The sequence below is a fragment of the Oncorhynchus mykiss genome, chromosome 7 (genome assembly GCF_057628025.1).
Source record: "Oncorhynchus mykiss isolate SJ-2025 chromosome 7, ASM5762802v1, whole genome shotgun sequence".
NCBI classification, from domain to species: Eukaryota; Metazoa; Chordata; class Actinopteri; order Salmoniformes; family Salmonidae; genus Oncorhynchus; species Oncorhynchus mykiss.
In genome coordinates, this window is record NC_143028.1 from 58,049,607 (window position 1) to 58,075,042 (window position 25,436).

The following is a 25,436-nucleotide window of genomic DNA, read 5'->3' on the forward strand; positions in this document are numbered from 1 at the left end:
TGGTGTTTTGCGGGATTAACACAACGTGTCATTGGAACACAGGAGTGAAGGTTGCTGATAATGGGCCTCTGTACTGCTATGTAGATATTCCATAAAAAATCTGCCGTTTCCAGCTACAATAGTAATTTACAACATTAATAATGTCCACTGTATTTCTGATCAATTTGATGTTATTTTAATGGACAAAAAATGTGCTTTTCTTTCAAAAACAAGGACATTTCTAAATGACCCCAAACTTTTGAACGGTAGTGTAAATAGTTTGATTTGATAACATTACAGTTGTAGAATATTTAGTAAACTGACATTTTCACATAAGGACAAGTGCAGTTTTTCTATAAACTTTTCATTGTTAACTTCGGATTTTATGACTTGACATATCAATCACATAGTTGGAAGGATCCTATAAATCAAGACTGTGTGAATGCATGAGCAGCTAACCGATCGCTGCAGCTGTACATAGTCTATCGGTAAATAGCCCACACATTTTTACCTACCTCATCCCCATACTGTTTTTATTTATTTACTTTTCTGCTCTTTTGCACACCAATATCTCTACCTGTACATGACCATCTGATCATTTATCACTCCAGTGTTAATCTGCAAAATTGTAATTATTCGCCTACCTCCTCATGCCTTTTGCACACAATGTATATAGACTCTCTTTTTTTTCTACAGTGTTATTGACTTGTTAATTGTTTACTCCATGTGTAACTCTGTGTTGTCTGTTCACACTGCTATGCTTTATCTTGGCCAGGTCGCAGTTGCAAATGAGAACTTGTTCTCAACTAGCCTACCTGGTTAAATAAAGGTGAAAAAAAAAATGTCCCACTCTGAATAAATACTGTGCCTTTGAAGATTTGTCTCTTGTCATGCAACTACAGTACAGGCTGGATGTCTAAACGAAGTCTATTCTGAATGTCAATAGATTTTTAGATTCATTCTCATCAATGACAACATTCTAGAGCTGAGTTATTGCTCATCGAAGTCTGAAATGCGCAGTAATCTGGTGTCCCTACCTGATCTGTTTCACCTGTCTTGTGATTGTCTCCACCCCCTCCAGATGTCGCTTATTATCCCTGGTGTATATATCCCTGTGTTTCGTGTCTCTTGTGCCAGTTTGTCTTGTATGCTTTTCAAGTCAACCATCGGTTTTCCCGTACTCCTGCTTCTATTATCTTTTGCAAGTCCTCCTGGTTTTTGACCCTTGCCTGTTTTCTGGACTCCGTACCTGCCTACCTGACCTCGAGCCTGCCTGCCACTCTGTACCTCATGGACTCTGAACTGGTTTTGACCTCTTGCCTGTCCACAACTATTCTTTTGCCTACCCCTTTTGGATTGTTTAATAAATATCAAGATTCAAACCATCTGCCTCTCGTGTCTGCATCTGGGTCTTGCTTTGTGCGCTTATATATGGTTAATGATTGTATAATTTAACATTCTACAAGGCTCTTTCCTTGTAGAATGTTGACAGCTGTATAAACACATTGTATTGCTAAGGTGCACAAACTTAATAGCTACACTCACCGACACAGGATATACTATCCTTTATGCTGGCCCTGACCAAACCGGTAAGTTGTTCCTCACTATAACTGCACTTCTCTACATGGCCAGACTTTATATTGGTATTCTTCCCTTTTAATGGTCTTCTGCTGATCCTTGAAAAATGCAATAAGATCTGAAGAAGACACCAAAGTCAACATACTGTACAAACAGTTATCTAAGCTAAGTAATAGAAAATGATGTTTAGATCTACTGCTCTGCTAACTAGCTAGCTAAAGAGTAGTCAGGTGGTACCTAAGACAGAGAAAGGGGATTGAAGAAGTACAACACTTTATTCAATGTATTTCAATACAGCACATAGATTCATCATGTATTGGGCACGGGTCTCTGATCACGTTGGTGAACGGTAGCGGACAGTGTCGGCTAGAGATGACATGCAGGAGCTTCCTGAGGTCTTCTCTGTTGCTAGTTAGCGTTTATATTTTTTTTTAGTAAATTGAGGCAAATATATTGAGAGAATTACACATCAAAACGTTACACTAAGGTAAGTCTAGATCAAACACATATTTAATTCAATGAACGTGGAAAGACGATTGGAACCATTTCCGTGTTTGACCACTAGGTTTTATGAGTATTAGAACGCATCCACTGTGGTGGGCTATTACCAATGTGGTATTGTGAGAATGATTGTTCAGAGATCTTCACCTAAAAACTAAATAGATTCACTGTTGCTATCGAAGTCATTCCAAGGGTAGGTTTAACAGTGCAAATAAAATGTGGCCATACTTTATCAATCCTCAACGATGCCATTTAGGCCTATATATCATTTGCAAAGTCATTAGTAATTGTTTGAATTCAACCCATAATTCAACTATTACTGAACAAAAATTTAAATGTAAAATGATGGTCCAAATTTTCATGAGCTGAAATAGAAGATCCCAGAAATGTTCCATAGGCACAAAAAACTTTTTCTCTGAAATTTGATGCACAAATTTGTTTACATCCCTGTTAATGAGCATTTCTCCTTTGCCAAGATAATCCATCCACCTGACAGGTGTGGCATATTAAGAAGATGATTAAACAGCTTAAACATTACAGCACCTTGTGCTGGGGACAATGAAAGGCTACTCTATAATGTGCAGTTTTGTCACACAACACAATGCCACAGATGTCTCAAGTTTTGAGGGAGCGTGCAATTGGCATGCTGACTGCAAGAATGTCCAACAGAGCTGTTGTATGTCTGTCTGTAATAAAGCCTTTTTGTTGGGGAAAAAAAACATTTTGATTTAACTATTTAACTAGGCAAGTCAGTTAAGAACAAATTCTTATTTTCAATGACGGCCTAGGAACAGTGGGTTAACTGCCTGTTCAGGGGCAGAACGACAGATTTGTACCTTGTCAGCTCTGGGATTTGAACTTGCAACTTTCCAGTTACTAGCCCAACGCTCCAACCACTAGGCTACCACTAGGCTGGGCCTGGCTCCCCATTGGCTGGACCTGGCTCCCCATTGGCTGGACCTGGCTCAAAAGTAAATAATAATTTGTTCTTAACTGACTTGCCTTGTTAAATAAAGGTTAAATAAAATAAATTAAAAAGTGTGTGGGCCAATGCCCCGTCATATGAAATCCAGAGATGAGGGCCTAATGAAGTTATTTTCAATTACTGATTTCCTTATATGAACTGTATCCCAGTAAAATATTTGTAATTGTTGCATGTTGCATTTATATTTTTGTTCAGTGTTAAAAAAGACAATGCAATAGGCCTAGGGTTTCAAGCTCTGGTTGATTTCAAATGTAATGATATTTTGTCAATGCAACCAAATATCAACATTTTAAGGAGATGTAGTAATTATAATATTAATATATGCCATTTAGCAGACACTTGTATCTAAAGTGACTTATCTTCTGCTTGGATAGTTCCATCTGTGCCACTGATTTAGTCTTCCTTTAATTCCAATTTGTCTGCAAATTAATAATTGCTATGTTGGATTCACGTCTCCAGCTCAAGCAAAAATCTAAGTTAAAGAATAGGACTGTACAGGTGTGCCAAGCTTGTAGTGTCATACCCAAGAAGACTCGAGGCTGTAATCACTGTAAAAGGTGTTTCAACAAAGTACTGATGAAAGGGTCTGAATACTTATGTAAATGTTATATTTCAGTTTTTATTTGTAATAAATGTGTCATTATGGGTTATTGTGTGTAGATTGATGAGGAAAAAAACTATTTAATCAATTTCAGAAGAACGCTGTAAAGTAACAACATTTGGAAAAAGTCAAGGGGTCGGAATACTTTCCAAATGTACTGCAGTTGGTATGCCAACAGTTCCCATATGTTATGCTAAATTAACCAAAATACAAGATATACAAGCAATTTCTGTGCTTTTTTTCCAGTTCTTCAGAAAACGGGCATGGCTTCACAACATTTTCAGATTTGAAGAAAAAATGGCGGAAAATATGCAACCGAAGTCTGACAAGAGCAGGTATAAATTCATTGCTTTAACTAATTATGACAATGTAATAAAGTAAGAACTTTTCACATTTTGTTAGCTACGCTAGACTTACGACCCGCATTGCATATCATTACAGCAGTTGCTTGTATGTTAGTGAGCTATTTAATGTTAGTTGGCTACTAATACATCGACCTTGCCAGTGTATTAACTATATGCTATCAAACTAACTACGCATGGTTTAGTGACTTGATTATTCATGTAATTCTTAGCTTAGCTAAATGGTATAGTCGTTGTGTGTTCTCAATCGACATTGTTAATGATGTCGTAAGATGTCTAGCTAGTAATTTGTTATGCTAACAAGTTAGCAAGAAGTTGCATAGCAACAGCATCAACTTCCTGTACACAGGCAAAGCACTAATACATTCAACTGAAAGGATAACATTCGTTTACAGTACTAAAATTAACTAATAGTATGTCGTATAGACGCATCAAGTATCTAGTATACAGTATGTTAGTATGGGTATACGAACACAACTCTAGTTTCTCCTGTTCAGGTCATGTGGTCAGGACAAAATCAGGCTCCTACTGTTAGTGGTTTGGAGGGAGTATACAGGGCACTCTTCTTCCCTCTGAGGGGGAGTTTCCTATTCCCCTGGTTTTATGATGGGGACAGTGTAGGCTACTGTCCAGTTGCTGTTTTTCAGATGTTCAGTTTAACCTGTTGATGTTTTATCCAATGGCATCTTGATGTCAACTTGATCCTTCTTACAGCCATCTGATCATCACCTGCCTCTTAACTGTCTTTAGTCTCACCTCTCCTCTCCCATAGATTGGGGATTATTGAGTAGGGTAGAATGTCACAGATAATCGCATTCTAATGTATTATGCAGAACAGTCACTGTTTTCTGTCATGTCATATATGGCATCATGTTAGCTCTATACATGACAGTTCTTGCTGATACATTCAGAATGTTCACCCCACTGAATGTTCCCTGATGTGTGTTGACCTGTACGGCGGCCGTACATCACATTGTTGGTGGATTTAGTGAAAATTTGGTAGTTACCCCCTATATGCAGTTACTGTAAAGTATCTTGAGACCTAGCGAACAGCATTGCATGACCTCAATCCATTATTATAAACTGGGTGGTTCCATCCCCGAATGCTGATTTTCTGACAGCCGTGGTATATCAGACTGTATACCATTTTGACTGTATGACAAAACATTTATTTTTACTTCTCTGATCTTTGGTAAACAGTTTATAATAGCAATAAGGAAACTTGAGGGTTTGTGGTATATGGCCAATATGGCCAATGTATCCAGGCACAGCTCATTGTGTCGTGCATAAGAACAGCCCTTAGCCGTGGTATATTGGCCATATACCACACCCCCTCGTGCATTATTGCTTAATTAGACCTCTTTATCTCTCTGCATTAATATCAGTATAACAGCATGTTGTTATGATGCGTTCATATTCCCAGGCAGTCATTTCAGCCAGAGCGTCTTCAAGCCTGGTTTCATCTCTCTTCCCGCTGTGTTTGGTCCTAAATGGAGCAGTAAGCCGGGTTTCATTTAGCTCTCCATGGGGCAAAGCCATTTCCATTTCCATCCTCCTCTCCTCATCTTTTTCCCATCAAAATAACAACAGCCAAAAATATCCAAACCATAGTGGTCAGTAAAGAACCATTTGTCATCAGAACACTGCAAGCACCATCAAGTGGTGGAAATGTAATATTGCAAGTTCTGCATAATTCTAGAAAATGTCACAAATAACCACAAATGGCTATTGATGTGGATGGGAAAAACAAAGAGTAGGCTACTTCAATGCAAATTGTGTACAAATTGACCAATTATGTAGATAGGAGAGTCAATGAGCGGACAAAGACAGTGGAGTGGAGCTGCTTGTGACCTCATGCACAGGGAGAACAGACTCTTCCAAATCAGAAATGATTAAGGATATACAATGTGACATGACTAGAACACACACTGGGTCCATTAGACCTGACCAGGAAATACTATAGGTCCTTATAACTAGGGCCCAGAGTTTTCCTGGTCATAATGACTGCTAACATGCAGGTATGTAGGCTACAGTATGAGTCAGTACATCCCTCAAGGCCAACAGCTACCTGACATGATGGCAGCTTCTAATGATTATAATCAAGTTATTTTGACTGTCAGGATCATCACTATATGATTCATTGCTCTTAGTAAATGGAAACTATAAGGTACCTCAATGAAATTGCTGGTATTTTTATAGAAATGCACATCAGTTATGTCATGAGTGAACTATCTGAGAGTATTGAAACATTTGTTTGAACATGATGTAAATGTTTGTGCATTTGAGTGTTGATTGAATAGTTAATTTGTGCAGTGCTCGTGCATGTGTGAGGTTGAACAATGTGCATGTACAGTTGAAGTCGGAAGTTTACATACACATAGGTTTTTCAACCACTCCACAAATTTCTTGTTAACAAACTATAGTTTTTTTTTTTAAATTTTTTTTTTTTTTTAAAGATTTTATTATTTTACCCCTTTTTCTCCCCAATTTCGTGGTATCCAATTGCTGTAGTACCTACTATCTTGTCTCATCGCTACAACTCCCGTACAGGCTCGGGAGAGACGAAGGTTGAAAGTCGTGCGTCCTCCGATACACAACCCAACCAAGCCGCACTGCTTCTTAACACAGCGCACATCCAACCCGGAAGTCAGCCACACCGATGCGCCAGAGGAAACACCATGCACCTGGCCACCTTGGCTAGCGCATACTGCGCCCAGCCCACCACAGGAGTCGCCCTACCGACCAAGCCCTCCCTAACCCGGGCGACGCTAGGCCAATTGTGCGTCGCCCCACGGACCTCCCGGTCGCGGCAGGTTACAACAGAGCCTGGGCGCGAACCCAGGGACTCTGATGGCACAGCTGGCGCTGCAGTACAGCGCCCTTAACCACTGCGCCACCCGGGAGTTCTAGCAAACTATAGTTTTGGCAAGTCGGTTAGGACATCTACTTTGTGCATGACACAAGTCATTTTTCCAACAATTGCTTACCGACAGATTATTTCACTTATGACGCACTGTATCACAATTCCAGTGGGTCAGAAGTTTACATACATACATAAGTTGACTGTGCTTTTAAACAGCTTGGAACGTTCCAGAAAATGATGTCATGGCTTTAGAAGCTTCTGGAAAGGGTAATTTACATAATTTGAGTCAATTGCAGATGTACCTGTGGATGTATTTCAAGGCCTACCTTCAAACTCAGTGCCTCTTTGCTTGACATCATGGGAAAATCAAAAGAAATCAGCCAAGAGCTCAGAAAAGTAATTATCGACGTCCACCAAGTCTGGTTCATCTTTGGGAGCAATTTCCAAACGCCTGAAGGTATCACGTTCATCTGTACAAACAACAGTACGCAACTATAAACAACATGGGACCACGCAGCCGTCAATCCACTCAGGAAGGAGATGCGTTCTGTCTCCTAGAGATGAACGTACTTTGGTGCGTAAAGTGCAAAACAATCCCAGAACAACAGCAAAGGACCTTGTGAAGATGCTGGAGGAAACAGGTACAAACATATCTATATCCACAGTAAAACGAGTCCTATATCGACATAACCTGAAAGGCTGCTCAGCAAGGAAGAAGCCACTGCTCCAAAACCGCCATAAAAAAAGCCAGGCTACGGTTTGCAACTGCACATGGGGATAATCGTACTTTTGGAGAAATGTCCTCTGGTCTGATGAAACAAAAATAGAACTGTTTGTCCATAATGACCATCGTTATGTTGGGAGGAAAAAGGGTGAGGCTTGCAAGCCGAAGAACACCATCCCAACCGTGAAGCACGGGGTGGCAGCATCATGTTGTAAGTGTGCTTTGCTGCAGGAGGGACTGGTGCACTTCACAAAATAGATGGCATCATGAGGTAGGAAAATTATGTGGATATATTGAAGCAACATCTCAAGACATCAGTCAGGAAGTTAAAGCTTGGTCGCAAATGGATCTTCCAAATGGACAATGACCCCAAGCATACTTCCAAAGTTGTGGCAAAATGGCTTAAGGACAACAAAGTCAAGGTATTGGAGTGGCAATCACAAAGCCCTGACCTCAATCCAATAGAACATTTGTGGGCAGAACTGAAAAAGCCTGTGCGAGCAAGGAGGCCTATAAACCTGACTCAGTTACACCAGCTCTGTCAGGAGGAATGGGCAAAAATTCACCCAACTTATTGTGGGAAGCTTGTGGAAGGCTACCCGAAATGTTTAACCCAAGTAAAACAATTTAAAGGCAATGCTACCAAATACTAATTGAAGGTATGTAAACTGCTGACCCACTGGGAATGTGATGAAAGAAATTAAAGCTGAAATAAATCATTCTCTCTACCATTATTCTGACATTTCACATTCTTATAATAAAGTGGTGATCCTAACTGACCTAAGACGGAATTTTAACTAGGATTAAATGTCAGGAAATTGTGAAAAACTGAGTTTAAATGTATTTGGCTAAGGTGTATGTAAACTTCCAACTTCAACTGTATGTGAGTGATGGAAACTCAGAAGAGAAACACATAGTTATGTAATTGCAGGTTCCACTGTTCCCCTGTCACTATGTGTGTGTGTTTATGTGTATGATTGTGTATGTTTGCGTGCGTGAATAGTTAGTGTAGTGGGAAAAGTTACCTTCCTCACTCTCTCCTCTTCCTCTCTCTCCTCCATCCTCCAACTACACCCCTAATTCTGTGGCTCCTTTGAATTTCCACATTTCTCATTGACATATCAGAAGGCTAGAATTAGTAAGTGCACCATTACTGTGGAGAGGTGAAGAGTGGTGAAAACCAGATGCGGGGTGGGAGGGATTCCAGCACCATCAGAAATATCACATTGTTTTTTATATCTATCTGTGACCATTCTGTATAGGGATTCAAAACAATTGAAATATGTTCTTAGAATACTGTATTATGATAAAGAAAATAATTAAGTCTCATATTCATTTCTATATATTAGATGCTTGGTACTGTTTCTCTATCTGTTTGCGTTCGTACCGGGAAGGTCTGTTATAATGGAACTAATGGACACAAATAATAGTTCAATGTCTCCCCCTGGTGGTACATTTTTGCTCTTCAATTATTCTCATGGACTAATATACTCAAATCAAATTTTATTTCTCATGTGCCGAATACAACAGGTGTAGACCTTACTGTGAAATGCTTACTTTACAAGCCCTTAATCAACAATGCAGTTCAAGAAAGAGAGTCAAGAAAATATTTACTAAATAAAATAAAACAAAATAACAATAACAAGGCTATATACAGGGGGTACTGTGTCAATGTGCAGGGGTACAGGTTAGTTGAGGTAATTTGCACATGTAGGTAGGTGTAAAGTGACTATGCATAGATAATAAACAGTGAGTATCAGCAGTGTAAAAACAAAGGGGGAGGGTCAATGTAAATAATCTGGGTGGCCATTTGATTAATTGTTTAGCAGTCTTACGGCTTGGGAGTAGAAGCTGTTAAGGAGCCTTTTGGACCTAGACTTGGCGCTCCGATGTCGTTTGCCATGCGGTAGCAGAGAGAACCGTCTATGACTTGGGTGACTGGAGTCTGACAATTTTTGGTGCCTTCTAAGTTATATACAGTGCCTTGCGAAAGTATTCGGCCCCCTTGAACTTTGCGACCTTTTGCCACATTTCAGGCTTCAAACATAAAGATATAAAACTGTCTTTTTTTGTGAAGAATCAACAACAAGTGGGACACAATCATGAAGTGGAACGACATTTATTGGATATTTCAAACTTTTTTAACAAATCAAAAACTGAAAAATTGGGCGTGCAAAATTATTCAGCCCCTTTACTTTCAGTGCAGCAAACTCTCTCCAGAAGTTCAGTGAGGATCTCTGAATGATCCAATGTTGACCTAAATGACTAATGATGATAAATGCAATCCACCTGTGTGTAATCAAGTCTCCGTATAAATGTACCTGCACTGTGATAGTCTCAGAGGTCCATTAAAAGCGCAGAGAGCATCATGAAGAACAAGGAACACACCAGGCAGGTCCGAGATACTGTTGTGAAGAAGTTTAAAGCCGGATTTGGATACAAAAAGATTTCCCAAGCTTTAAACATCCCAAGGAGCACTGCAAGCGATAATATTGAAATGGAAGGAGTATCATACCACTGCAAATCTACCAAGACCTGGCCGTCCCTCTAAACTTTCAGCTCATACAAGGAGAAGACTGATCAGAGATGCAGCCAAGAGGCCCATGATCACTCTGGATGAACTGCAGAGATCTACAGCTGAGGTGGGAGACTCTGTCCATAGGACAACAATCAGTCCTATATTGCACAAATCTGGCCTTTATGGAAGAGTGGCAAGAAGAAAGCCATTTCTTAAAGATATCCATAGAAAGTGTCGTTTAAAGTTTGCCACAAGCCACCTGGGAGACACACCAAACATGTGGTGCTCTGGTCAGATGAAACCAAAATTGAACTTTTTGGTAACAATGCAAAACGTTATGTTTGGAGTAAAAGCAACACAGCTGAACACACCATCCCCACTGTCAAACATGGTCGTGGCAGCATCATGGTTTGGGCCTGCTTTTCTTCAGCAGGGACAGGGAAGATGGTTAAAATTGATGGGAAGATGGATGGAGCCAAATACAGGACCATTCTGGAAGAAAACCTGATGGAGTCTGCAAAAGACCTGAGACTGGGACGGAGATTTGTCTTCCAACAAGACAATGATCCAAAACATAAAGCAAAATCTACAATGGAATGGTTCAAAAATAAACATATCCAGGTGTTAGAATGGCCAAGTCAAAGTCCAGACCTGAATCCAATCGAGAATCTGTGGAACGAACTGAAAACCGCTGTTCACAAATGCTCTCCATCCAACCTCACTGAGCTCGAGCTGTTTTGCAAGGTGGAATGGGAAAACATTTCAGTCTCTCTATGTGCAAAACTGATAGAGACATACCCCAAGCGACTTACAGCTGTAATCGCAGCAAAAGGTGGCGCTACAAAGTATTAACTTAAGGGGGCTGAATAATTTTGCACGCCCAATTTTTCAGTTTTTGATTTGTTCAAAAAGTTTGAAATATCCAATAAATGTCGTTCCACTTCATGATTGTGTCCCACTTGTTGTTGATTCTTCACAAAAAAATACAGTTTTATATCTTTATGTTTGAATCCTGAAATGTGGCAAAAGGTCGCAAAGTTCAAGGGGGCCGAATACTTTCGCAAGGCACTGTAACTCCTAAACTTAACCCTAGGTTAGCCACCTAGCTAGAATTCATAACATATCATACATTTTTCAAATTCGTAAGATATTGTACATTTTGCTAATTCGTAACATATGAATTTTAATTCTCTTTTGATAGTTGTACACATAAACAACTCTTGACACAGGGCAGGCGTCATGACACACTGCACTGCCAATGGACCTGTGTGGTTTGGCATGAAATGTTGTGAACTGGAAAGGGATTAGTACAGTATAGTGACATCATTTATCTTTATTATGCATTGGCAGCAGTTAGGAGCCTTTTGCTGTCATTGTAAATAAGAATGTGTTCTTTAACTGACTTGCCTAGTTAAATAAAGGTTCAATAAAAAATGTAAATTCATTCTCTGCTCAATGTTGCCCCCCTGTGGTAATATGAAAGCCATGCTCACTCCAAACACTGTTGATTTACTGTTCAAACTCACAACTACAATCAAGAAATGTACACTTTTGAATTTGTAAAAAAAAGGATACAAAATTACAGTCAAGCCTAACCAACATTGGGGTGAATTAGATAGAAGTTCTGAGGAATTTGAGCTTACAGGACAGTTCTCATAGACCATGAATCGTAGGCTACTCAATGTAGGTGAGTGTTCTTTGAAAAGCAAGGGCCAACCTGAAGTTTAAGGCTTTTTCAGCACTTTCCTACTTGAGTTTCTAAACATTCTCATTATTGGACATTGTTTCCACGCCTTTCAACATTCAGTCGACAAATGACCAATGCTTTTGTGTTACTGTTTAATAATAATTTTGTTATAGTGTCATGATACATTATGATACAAGTATAATTGCATGATTGTATGAAGTATGATTGATTTTGATATTACCCCTTTTATCAAGCAGGGAGCACATTTGTGCAAAAATGCTGTATATCAAAATACCATGAAGTAGCCCAGTCAGCAGTAAAACTGAAAACAGCATAAACATTGGGATTTTTAAAACTCCTGAAAGTTCCTCTCCTCCCCTTCCTCCACTCCTGCACTGTACATTGCACTCTTCTGGTTTCTCAGTGGTGGAAAGACTGAGCCAGTCTGCCCCTTCCCTTCCGTCTCAACATGTTCCTCCTCCCAACCCTCCAGCCAGCCAGCATCCCCCAACCCCACCCCACAGTTCCCCAAACAGAGGGAGCCTGATGAGGCAGCAGCACCTGGATGTGAGTCTCAGCAGGTGTGTGGAGCCTGGAGGTCAGGGCCTCCTGCCAGGTAGCCCCAGTCCAGCCCCTCCCAGAGAGGGCCCAGCCCAGCTAGCTACGAGGTAATTTCCTGTTTCTCTCTCCCTCTACCTCTGTCCTGCAGAGCTACTAAACAGATGGGCTGTTTATTCAGCAGGGTGGACTCCCCCCAGTTGCCATAGTAACACATCTGACATACATTTTCACATAGTAAAGACAAAAAAGGGTGTTGTGGTCATTAAAAGCAGGCATTCCCCAATCCTGATCCTGTGTTTCTACTTATTGTTTAGCAATGGGACACTTTCAGGGAGGAACAATGTGTACAGGGCTTTTTTAACTCAACAACAAATTAAGAAAAGTAAAAAATGTGGACATCTACAATTCTGAAATTGTAGCTGACTGGGAACATCACAGGCATGGTTAGGACTCAGGCTTAAAATTCATGCCTGTGCAGGGCTCTATTGGAGTGTTAGACGCTACTGTAGGGCAGTAGGGCACCAATAAGCAAGCCATGTACACAGAGCCATGCAGTTCTACAAGTCACAGTTAGAGGGAAGCCCTACACATACAGAGTTGGCATGCAAAAATCCAAGCGAAATGTCTTTATTTTTTAACACCTACATACAGTAGTATAGTCTCTTCCTTCATAACAATCTTCTTTGCCTATATGTCATATTCACAATCTTTCTTAATGACATTTTCAGTTTGATACCTGGACTGGAGTTCCACCTGTGCTTTCTGTGACAAAAATGTGAAAAGTCTCTGACTGCTCTGTTTCATATCCACCTCCACTCTCTGTTATTAACAACTAGAATGATTCCATTTAAAATTCCAGTTTGACAAAGCATGAATCCATGATCGAGTTAAAGGTGGAACAGCTCAACTGCCATCCATACCTGTCTTCTCTTTCTATCAATTCCATGGTGGATCCTACTGAATTACCTGGTATTTTTGGATTACCTGGTATCTTTGAACCCCACTTTGCACTTTCCCCTTGTTCCTTTCCTCTCCTACTCCCTCTACCTTCACCATTCTCTCTGATGATCTGAGCTTGATTGTGCATGGCAAGCATTAGCATTGGGCTTTTATTACAGTCATAAAGATTTGGAGTGAAGGGATATATCAGCTCGGAGCACACCAAATTAGTTAACAACGCATTATCTGCCCTTTTATGGTAGCTATAACTCTCGTTCTGCCTCTGCTTGGGAAAGAATGGGAGAGGGAGAGTAGGTAAAGAGGTGGAGAGACAGAAAGATAAAGAGAGAGGCAGAGGCGGTCGAGTCAATCAGAAGCCTGGACTCTTAATAATAGCTGAGGTCTATGGTAATTCAATGAGTGAGCCTGATAGCCACCAAACTGGCCATAGTTGTCAAACCGTTTCACATGTGAAGTCAACTTAGCCTGTTGTGTCTTCTTTCTCCTTTATTTCCTTGTTGCCCTTTATTAAGTTAGCTTGTTGATCAAGACTATAGATTTCCACATGAAAAAATACTATGAAGTTATGAAAGTTCAATCAGTAAGGCTGGTCTGAATGGATCATCACTTTTCATTCATCTAGGAAACTCATAACTCCCAAAGTCTGCCTTCGATTCCTCCTTCGATTAATTTCATTCCAACTCTCTCTTTCCCCTCCTTGCCTCTTTTGACCTCACCCTTTCCCAGTCCCCTCCAACTCACAAGACAGGCAATACGCTTGACCTCATCTTTACTAGAGGCTGCTCGCCTACTAATCTCACTGCAACCCCTCTCCAGGTCTCTGATCACTACTTTGTTTCCTTTTCTGTCTCCCTTTCCTCCAACCCTAACCACTTAGCCCCTACCCAGATGCCGTCGCAATACTCACTTTCACTCTCCTACTCTCTCCTATCATCTCTCCCTTCTGCTAAATCCTTCTTCTTTCTGTCTCCTGATTCTGCCTCTTCGACCCTACTCTCCTCCCTTTCCGCATCCTATGACTCGCACTGTCCACTTTCCTCCCGGCCAACTCGGCCCTCCCTTCCTGCTCAGTGGCTGAGTGACTCATTGCAAGCTTACAGAACAGGGCTGTGGGCAGCAGAGCGAAAATGGAGGAGAACTAAACTTCCGGAGGAACTATCATCCTTTCACTCCCTCCTCTTCCTCTGTATCTACTTCTAAAGCCACTATCTATCACTCTAAATTTTCAAGCTTCTGCCTAACCCTAGGAAACTATTTTCCACCTTCTCCTCCCTCCTTAATCCTCCACCCCTCCCTCCTCCCTCTCTGCTGATGAATTTGTCAACCACTGAAAAAAAGGTTGATGACATCCGCTACTCATTCACTCAGCCTATCGAGGTCACTGGTCTCACTCACACAGAACTACCCTATGCCTTGACCTCTTTCTCCCCTCTCTCTCCAGATGACTTCCTGCAACTCGTGAGGTCTGGCGGCCCGACAACCTGCCCGCTCGACCCCATCCCCTCCTCCCTTCTGGAGACCTTCTCCCATTCCTCACTTCCCTCATCAACTCATCCCTGACCACTTGCTGCGTCCCCTCTGACTTCAAAATGTCCGAGTTGCTCCCTTGCTCAAGAAACACTTGACTCATCTGATGTCAAAAACTATAGACCTGTATCCTTCTTTATTTTATTTCCAAAACACTTGAGTGTGCTGTCTCTGATCAACTTTCTGAATATCTCTCCGAACAATCTTTTTGACCCAAACCAGTCAGGCTTCAAGACGGGTCACTCAACTGAGACTGCTCTTCTCTGTGTCACAGAGGCTCTCCACACTGCCAAAGCTGACACTCTCTCCTCTGTTCTCATCCTATGCACACTCTTGGATTGAATCCTACCTGGCGGGCCGTTCCTTTCAGGTGCCGTGGAGAGGATCTGTGTCTGCCCCACGTACTCTCACTACTGGTGTCCCCCAGGGCTCGGTTCTAGGCCCTATCCTCTTTTCTTTATACACCAAGTCACTCGGCTCTGTCATATCCTCACATGGTCTCTCCTATCATTGCTATGTGGATGACACTCAACTACTTTTCTCCTTCCCCCTTCTGACACCCAGGTTGCGACATGCATCTCTGCATGCCTGGCAGATATCTCAACTTGGATGTCGGCCCACCACCTCAAGCTCAACAAGACAGAACTGCTCTTCCTCCCGAGAAAGGCCTGCCCGCTCCAAGACCTCTCCATCACAGTTGACAACTTCACAGTGTCGCCCTCCCAGAGCGCAAAGAACCTTGGTGTAACCCTGTCATTCTCTAAACATCAAAGCAGTGACCCGTCCCTGCAGGTTCATGCTCTACAACATCCGTAGAGTACGACCCTACCTCACACAAGAAGTGGCGCAGGTCCTAATCCAGGCACTTGTCCTCTCCGATCTGGACTACTGCAACTCGCTGTTGGCTGGGCTCCCTGCTTGTGCCATCAAACCCTTGTAACTTATCCAGAACGCAGCAGCCCATCTTTTTTATTTATTTATTTTTATTTTACCTTTATTTAACCAGGTAGGCAAGTTGAGAACAAGTTCTCATTTACAATTGCGACCTGGCCAAGATAAAGCAAAGCAGTTTGACAGATACAACAACACAGAGTTACACATGGAGTAAAACAAACATACAGTCAATAATAAAGTATAAACAAGTCTATATACAATGTGAGCAAATGAGGTGAGAAGGGAGGTAAAGGCAAAAAAAGGCCTTGGTGGCAAGGTAAATACAATATAGCAAGTAAAACACTGGAATGGTAGTTTTGCAATGGAAGAATGTGCAAAGTAGAAATAAAAATAATGGGGTGCAAAGGAGCAAAATAAATAAATAAATTAAATACAGTTGGGAAAGAGGTAGTTGATAGGGCTAAATTATAGGTGGGCTATGTACAGGTGCAGTAATCTGTGAGCTGCTCTGACAGTTGGTGCTTAAAGCTAGTGAGGGAGATAAGTGTTTCTGGTTTTCAACCTTCCCAAGTTTTCTCATGTCATCCCGCTTCTCCGCACACTCCACTGGTTTCCAGTTGAAGCTTGCATCCCCTACAAGACCATGGTGCTTACCTATGGAACAGCAAGAGGAACTGCCCCTCCCCACCTTCAGGCTATGCTCAACCCCTTCACCCCAACCTGAGCACTCCGTTCTGCCACCTCAGGTCTCTTGGCTCCCACTCCATGGGAGGGCATCTCCCGCTCAGCCCAGTCCAAGCTCTCCTCTGTCCTGGCACCACAATGGTGAAACCAGCATCCCCCTGAAGCTAGGACAGCAGAGTCCCTACTCATCTCTGAAAACATCTGAAACCCTACCTCTTCAAACAGTATCTTAAATAATCCCGCAAAAAATAACACTTAACCAGCACTTGCACTTGTGGAATAGACACCCCAGTCTGTGTCTATTCCACAAGTTACCTCCGGCTAAATCTATGACGTTAAAATGCCCATTTACTCTGTTCCATCTGACTGCGCAATCCAATGTCTCATCAGCCCAGCCAGGCAATTTATAAACTTGATCTCCACTATAAAAAATCGAGACATTATCTCACATTTATTTTAGACTAATATTTAGTTTTCAACAGTAGAGATTTGTATAAACCTTGCTGTCTGTCTCTGACATTTGCAACATTGTTTCAATATTCAAATTCGATCTCCAGCTGTCCCATAGTAATGAATGTGTCGGGAGTCAGTATGAGACAGACAGGCCAGTCAAAATCACGAATCAGCATCATTTTTATGGATATATACAAAGAACTATCAATAGAATGAATCTAGGGGTATTAATATGTCAATTCAAACCTTGTGTATCCCACTTGCTGTTTTGCAGCTACAGTCTTCCAACAACTTTCCACCTCCCCAGGTCTACACCCAACTGGGCAACTGCATAGGTCCACCTGTCCTCAGCATCGAGGCCTACCCTAAACTATTCAATAAAATTCCATATTGTGTTCTGTCTCTTGTGTCATTCAGTGAAGCCTGTACTCTATTTAAATAGTATACCATGGTATAAATACTATAGTATTCACTGTAGTGTTTTCTCGGACATGACTGTAGTACACTTATTATTATTTACAGTTTACTACAGTATAAATACTGTAGTATTTACTATAGTGTTTTTGTTTGATCTTCAACAAAGAAGTGGGGTATTTTTCCTTGAATACTACAACAGCACCTTTTTAAAATTCTGTAGATACTGTAGGTATGACTGGGGTCTGAACAGATAATTCATAGCTTCTGTTATTTTCTACAACCTGGAGGGAACACAATACAGTAGCTTCAGAAAGTATTCAGACCCCTTGACTTTTTCCACATCTTGTTACATTACAGCCTTATTCTAAAATGGATTATAAAAAAACAAATCCTCAGCAATCTACACACAATACCCCATAATGACAAAGTGAAAACGTTTTAACATTTTTTGCAAATGTATTCAAAATTAAACACAAATACCTTATTTACATAAGTATTCATACTCGAAATTGCTGCATCCTGTTTCCATTGATCATCCCTGATGTTTTTACAACTTGATTGAAGTCCACCTGTAGTGAATTCAATTGATTGGACATGATTTGGAAAGGCACACACCTACACATCTGCCTATATAAGGTCCCACAGTTGACAGTGCATGTCAGAGCAAAAACCAAGCCATGAGGTCGAAGGAATTGTCCGTAGAGTTCCGAGACAGGATTGTTGTCGAGGCACAGATCGGGGGAAGGGTATCAAAACATTTCTACAGCATTGAAGGTTCCCAAGAACACAGTGGGCTCGGTGAAGCATGGTGGTGGCAGGGATGTTTTTCAGCGGCAAGGACTGGGAGACTAGTCAGGATTGAATGAAAGATGAACGAAGTAAAGTACAGAGAGATCCTTGATGAAATCCTGCTCCAGAGGACTAAAGACCTCAGACTCTCATTGTGTTGTTGTCCTTCGGTGGCTAGCTAGTTAAAGTTGTCCCTTTCCTAAATTATGCATAGATGGAGATAGGGATTTGGACTTGTGGTTTTACTTAATTATCTGTACTGGCTAATGATTATAATGGCCATTCTGAATTAACCATAAATTCATACATTGTGCCCCTGGATGGAAGTTCAATATGTAGCTAGATGTATCTAGTAGGCTAATGTTAACTAGCTAGCGCATAGTTGCCCATGCCATGAAAGGAAGTTAGGCTAGCGAGCAAGCATTGTAGCTAGGGTAGCATAGGACAACAGAAACTAAAAGCGGGTAATGTATGACAGAGTTACAGACTGTTCCGGAAACATGAGAGAGAGGAGGATGGCATTGTCGTTTCTCTATAAGTAGGGCGAGTCAACATGTTTTCTAATTGCACGCATGCCCCCAAGCATACATAGACACACACACACAGATCAGTACCATGGACAGCCACATCATAATTAGCTGACGTTGATCGGAAATAAATAGTTTTTGGTATCTTTTAGTTGTCACTGTATTAGAATAAGTATAGGGGATTTGATGATGTTGAAGTTGAAATGGTGCTGGAATATTGGAGACAGCTCCTGTTTTCTTTGCAACTTTGGTAAGTCTCCGTGGTTCTAAATAAATAGTTTTTTAATAGTCCGAAAATGTCGGACACATTAACTTGCTTGACAATGCTGTAGGTCATGTAACTGTGTGTTACATGCAATATGTTTTGTGGACTTCACTGGACAGATGTTGAATTTATTCTGCCACTGTGTCCTCTTATTTACTTGGCTTTAGGCCTATCACGGTGGCAAGGCATATAAAGTAACAGGTTATAGAGGAAACAACGCAATTATCACAACACATAGGTTGGAACATTTATGAAATTCCTTATTCCAGTTACTAATAAGCACGCAACCAATAAGACAATTATTAAAAACCATTAAATCCCAGTGGATTGATGAGGAATTTAAAAATTGTATGGTTGAGAGGGATGAAGCAAAAGGAATGGCAAATAAGTCTGGCTGCACAACCAATTGGCAAACATACTGTAAATTGAGAAATCAAGACTAAACTGAACAAAAATGAAACTGTACTATGAAACAAAGATAAATGATATAATGAATGACAGTAAAAAGCTTTGGAGCAGCTTAAATTAAATGTTGGCCAAAAAGGCAAACCCGTCTCCATCATTTATTGAATCAGATGGCTCATTAATCACAAAACCCATTGATATTGACAACTACTTTAACTATTTTTTTATTATCAAGATTAGCAAATTTAGGCATGACATGCCAACAACAAATTCGGGAACCTAATCATGCATAACTGACCAAATTATGAAAGACAAGCACTGTAATTTTGAATTCCGTAAAGTTAGTGTAGAAGAGGTGATTTTATATGTGTCTATGTATGGTGATGACTTAGCACTACACATGTCAGCTACCACAGCAAGTGAAATCACTGCAACACTTAACAAAGACCTTCAGTCAGTTTCAGAATGGGTGGCAAGGAAAAAGTTAGTCCTAAATTAAAAAATTGTATTTGGGAGAAATAATTCCGTAAACCCTAAATCTCAACTAAATCTTGAAATGAATAATGTGGAAATTGAGCAAGTTAAGATGACCAAACTGCTTGGAGTAACCCTGGACTGTAAACTGTCATGGTCAAAACATATTGATGCAATGGTAACTAAAATGGGGTCTGTCCATAATAATGCGCCGCTCTGCCTTCTTCACAACGCTATCAACAAGGCAGGTCCTACAGACCCTAGTTTTGTCCGGACTCTGAGCCCGCCTGCCTGACTATCCTGCCTGCCATCCTGTACCTTTGCCCCTACTCTGGATTATCGACCCCTGCCTGTCTTGACCTGTCGTTTGCCTGCCCCTGTTGCTGTAATTAACACTGTTACTTCAACACAGTCTGCATTTGGGTCTTACCTGAAATGTTATACGGGTGTTAAGAAGTGCACTTTGGCGGGTCATGTTTCAAAGGGACACATAACTCAACCTTCGCCACACGTTGGGGAGTTGCAGCGATGAGACAAGATTGAAATTGAGAAAAGGGGGTAAAATACAACCACAACATAAATAATCTCCAGGCTGAGAAGTATTGACACGTTGAATGTACCGAGCTGTCTGTTTAAACTATTAGCAAACAGCTCAGACACCCATACATACTCCACAAGACCTGCCACCAGAGGTCTCTTCACAGTCCAGAACAGTCTATGGGAGGCGCACAGTACTACATAGAACCATGACTGCATGGAACTCTATTCCACATCAAGTAACTCATGCAAGCAGTAAAATCAAATTAGAAAAAATGATTAAAATACACTTCGATAATGGAAAAGCGGACTGTGAACAGACAGACACATGCACACCATAACATATGGACTATACACAAGTACACATGGATTTTATGTTGTAGATACAGTATGTGGTAGTAGAGTAGTGGCCTTAGGGCACACACTAATGTGTTGTGAAATGTATTATAATATTTTTTTTATTGTATATAACTGCCTTACATTTAGCTGGACCCCAGGAAGAGTACCTGCGGTCTTGCAGCAACCATCAGCACAGCTGAAAATGTGATGGAAACTCATTAACTTGTATTTTTTATTATGTACATTTAACTGCAAAAGGTATTTGTATGTGCAACAAGTCAAATTGATGGAAACATCTCTGTTGGGAAAATGCACATTTTGTTTTCATGTGGATTTTAGAATATTCAAATTAAATCTGTCGCCAATTGTTTGGAAACCTAGCTAGTGTCACATTTCTTCTGAGTCATTACTAAATAATGTAACGTAACAAAACCAAATATTAAACCTCGTAAATCATTATTTTAGACCCAGGCTTTATTTGAAATGGGCATTTGTTTGCTGAAATGTGTGCTGTTGCCCGGCTATTAAAGTTGCAATATGTAACTTTTTGTGTGACACAACCAAAGTCACATAGAAATGTTATAGATCTGTCATTCTGATTGAAGGCAAGTCTAAGAAGCAGAAGATTTTTTTTGGAGGGGGGTATTTTATTAGGATACCCGTCAGCTGTTGCAAAAGCAGCAGCTACTCTTCCTGGGGTCCACACAAAATATGAATCATAATACAGAATGATATAATACAGAACATCACTAGACAAGAACAGCTCAAGGACAGAACTACATTAAAAAAAAATTAAAGGCACACACAGCCTACATATCAATGCATACACACAAACTATCTAGGTCAAATAGGGGAGAGGCGTTGTGCCGCGAGGTGTTGCTTTATCTGTTTTGTTAAACCAGGGTTGCTGTTTATTTGAGCAATATGAGATGGAAGGAATTTCCATGCAATAAGGGCTCTATATAATACAGTACACTTTCTTGAATTTGTTCTGGATTTGGGGACTGTGAAAAGACCCCTGGTGGCATGTCTGGTGGGATAAGTGTGTGTGTCAGAGCTGTGTGCAAGTTGACTATGCAAACAATTTGGGATTTTCAACACATTAATGTTTCTTATAAAAAGAAGATGTGATGCAGTCAGTCTCTCCTCAACTCTCAGCCAAGAGAGACTGGCATGCATAGTATTTATATCAGCCCTCTGATTAAAATGAAGAGCAAAGCACACTGCTCTGTTTTGGGCCAGCTGCAGCTTAATATATGTTCTATGTGCGGTATTTCTATGCTTCCCTTTCTGAAGGTTAGTTTGTGAGCCTTTTACTTTCGGTTTTGTACACCAGCTTCAAACAGCTGAAAATAAAATATTTTTGGTTGTGGAAAAGATATTTCACAGCTGTTTAGATAGTACAATCACTCTCTAAAACATAATTGTTTGTTTTGTCACAAGCTGAAATTGGATATTTTAGAAATACAAAATGACTAGCCCAATATTGGACTAAAGGAACCCAACGTTACTCCTTAGTCCAGAGACTAAGCTCTGTAAGCCAAAAACTTAATCAAAACGTGAATCAATTCTCATTTGAGGTACGGTTCTAAAACTGAACTAAAATATAAATGCTAATTGCAACAATTGAAAAGATTTTTACTAAGTTACAGTTCATAAAGGAAATCAGTCAATTTAAATAAATAAATTAGGCCCTAATCTATGGATTTCACATGACTGGGCAGGGGCACAGCCATGAGAGGGCATTGGCCCACCCACTTGGAGCCAGGTCCACCCACTGGGGAGCCAGGCCCAGCCAATCAGAATGAGTTTTCTCCACAAAAGGGCTTTATTACAGACAGACACAATGGGGCCAACACTTTATTGCGTTTATATTTTTGTTCAATATAAAAACAAATCCCTATACTTCCATATCACATCAAAATCATTTCAGCAATGCAAAATGCATTGAACATGGTTAACCGGTTAACAGTTGCAGTCAACAGTATTTTTCAGTGACAACACGTTTGTGGCTTCCTTCTTCCGTTTACACGCAGGTGTTCGGAGACACAGATAGCTGATTACACAGGTAGTCCACTGTCTTCCGTCTGTTTTCCGTAAACAAGCACTGTAACATGGAAATGTGGCCGTGTGGGAATCCTAACCCTAAAAAAGGTGTGTATCAATAACATTGTTTTGTGTGTTTTTTTGCTGATGACAGCAGTGTCTAAAACGGGGGAAAAAATACCATGACAGACTTAAGTCGATCTCAGGACGATTGTCTGTGGCCAACTTAACATCCCCTTTCAAATCAAATCAAATTTTATTGGTCACATACACATGGTTAGCAGATGTTAATGCGAGTGTAGCAAAATGCTTCTGCTTCTAGTTCCAACAGTGCAGTAATATATAACAAGTCAATCTAACAATTCCACAACAAGTACCTAATACACACAAATCTAAAGGGGTGAATGAGAAAATTTACATAAGTATATGGATGAGCCATGGCCGAGCGGCATAGGCAAGGTGCAGTAGATGGTATATAATACAGTATATACATGTGATATGGGTAATCTAAGATATGTAAACAATAGTAAAGTGGCATTGTTTAAAGTGACTAGTGATCCATTTATTAAAGTGTCCAGTGATTGGGTCTCAATGTTGGCAGCAGCCTTTCTGAGTGAGTGATTGCTGTTTAGCAGTCTGATGGCCTTGAGATAGAAGCTGTTAATTCAATCTCTCGGTCCCAGCTTTAATGCACCTGTACTGACCTCTCCTTCTGGATGATAGAGGTGTGAACAGGCAGTGGCTCGGGTGGTTATGATCATTCTGGCCTTCCTGTGATATCGTGTGGTGTAGGTGTCATGGAGGGCAGGTAGTTTGCCCCCGGTGATGCGTTGTGCAGACCGCACCACCCTCTGGAGAGCCTTGCGGTTGAGAGTGGTGCAGTTGCCATACCAGGAGGTGATACAGCCCGACAGGATGCTCTCGATTGTGCATCTGTAAAAGTTTGTCAGGGTTTTGGGTGACAAGCCAAATTTCTTCAGCCTCATGAGGTGTGGGTGGACCATTTCAGTTTGTCCGTGATGTGTACGCCCAGGAACTAAGCATTTTCCACCTTCTCCACTGCTGTCCCTTCGATGCGGATAAGGGGTGCTCCCTCTGCTGTTTCCTGAAGTCCACAATCATCTCATTTGTTTTGTTGATGTTGAGTGAGAGGTTGTTTTCCTGACACCGCACTCCGAGTGCCCTCAACTCCTCCCTGTGGGCTGTCTCAACGTTGTTGGTGATCAGGTCCACTATTGTTGTGTCATCTGCAAACTTGGCTAGTCACAATCCCAGGATTTAATGGAAACAGGGGGCTCTCCAGGGGTGGTCAGAGGAGTGTTCAGGTAGGTGTTTCAGAGTTTCCATCGGTGCCATGTCGGTGGAGAGTCCAGACCAGGTTTCCATTGTGCGCATTCCCTCAGAATATGCCGATTTGGCTATTGCCTTCTGTAAGAAGAGGGCGACCAAATTACCATCTCATCAACGGGGGGATTGCACGATAAACTTCCAGGTAAACGCTGCACTTCCCAGGAGTCACGTGTACCTATTGTCACAGGAGGAGATGTTGGCTATGGAGACATATGTCACTGAATCTCTGGGACAGGGGTACATTCGGCCCTCCACGTCACCCGTCTCCTCGAGTTTCTTTTTTGTGAAAAAAAAGGAGGGAGGTCTGCGTCCGTGCATTGATTATCGAGGCCTCAATTTCATCACAGTGGGGTTTAGTTACCCGCTACCTCTCATCGCTACGGCGGTAGAATCATTTCACGGAGCGCGTTTCTTCACAAAACTGGACCTCAGGAGTGCGAATAATCTGGTGCGTATTCAGGAGGGAGATGAGTGGAAAACCGCGTTTAGTACCACATCTGGCCATTATGAGTACCTTGTCATGCCGTATGGGTTAAAGAATGCCCAAGCCGTCTTTCAATCCTTTGTAGACAAGATTCTCAGGGACCTGCACGGGCAGGGTGTGGTGGTGTATATTGATGATATCCTGATCTATTCTACACGCGCCGCGCATGTGTCTCTTGTGCGCAAGGTACTTGGGCGACTGCTGGAGCATGACCTGTACGTTAAGGCTGAGAAATGTGTGTTCTCCAAACGAGCCGTTTCCTTCCTGGGTTATCGTATTTCCACCTCAGGGGTGGTGATGGAGTGTGACCGCGTTAAGGCCGTGCGTAATTGGCCGACTCTGACCACGGTAAAGGAGGTGCAGCGGTTTTTAGGGTTTGCCAATTACTACTGGAGGTTTATCCGGGGTTTTGGCCAGGTGGCGGTTCCCATTACCTCACTGCGGAAGGGGGGGCCGGCGAGTTTACGGTGGTCGGCAGAGGCGGACAGAGCTTTCAATCGTTTGAAGGCGCTGTTTACCGACGCTCCCGTGTTGGCACATCCGGAGCCCTCTTTGGCGTTCATAATGGAAGTGGACGCGTCCGAGGCTGGGGATGGAGCCGTGCTATCACAGCGCTCGGGCACGCCACCGAAGCTCCGTCCCTGCGCTTTCTTTTCGAAGAAGCTCAGTCCGGCGGAGCGAAACTATGATGTGGAGGACCAGGAGTTGTTAGCTGTGGTAAAGGCCCTGAAGATGCGGAGACATTGGCTTGAGGGGGCCAAGCACCCTTTCCTCATCTGGACTGACCACCGTAATCTGTAGTATATCCGGGCAGCGAGGAGACTGAATCCTCGTCAGGCAAGGTGGGCCATATTTTTCACCAGATTTAGGTTCACTATCTCTTATAGACCGGGTTCCCTCAACACGAAGGCCAACACGCTGTCCCG

General features: G+C 41.6%; 1 pseudogene; it reads right to left on the reverse strand.

Annotated features, from left to right (window-relative positions):
• LOC149982614 (uncharacterized) overlaps nt 1–25,073 on the reverse strand; it is a 28,065-nt pseudogene extending 2,992 nt beyond the window's left edge.
• Between the last annotated feature and the right edge of the window lie 363 nt (nt 25,074–25,436).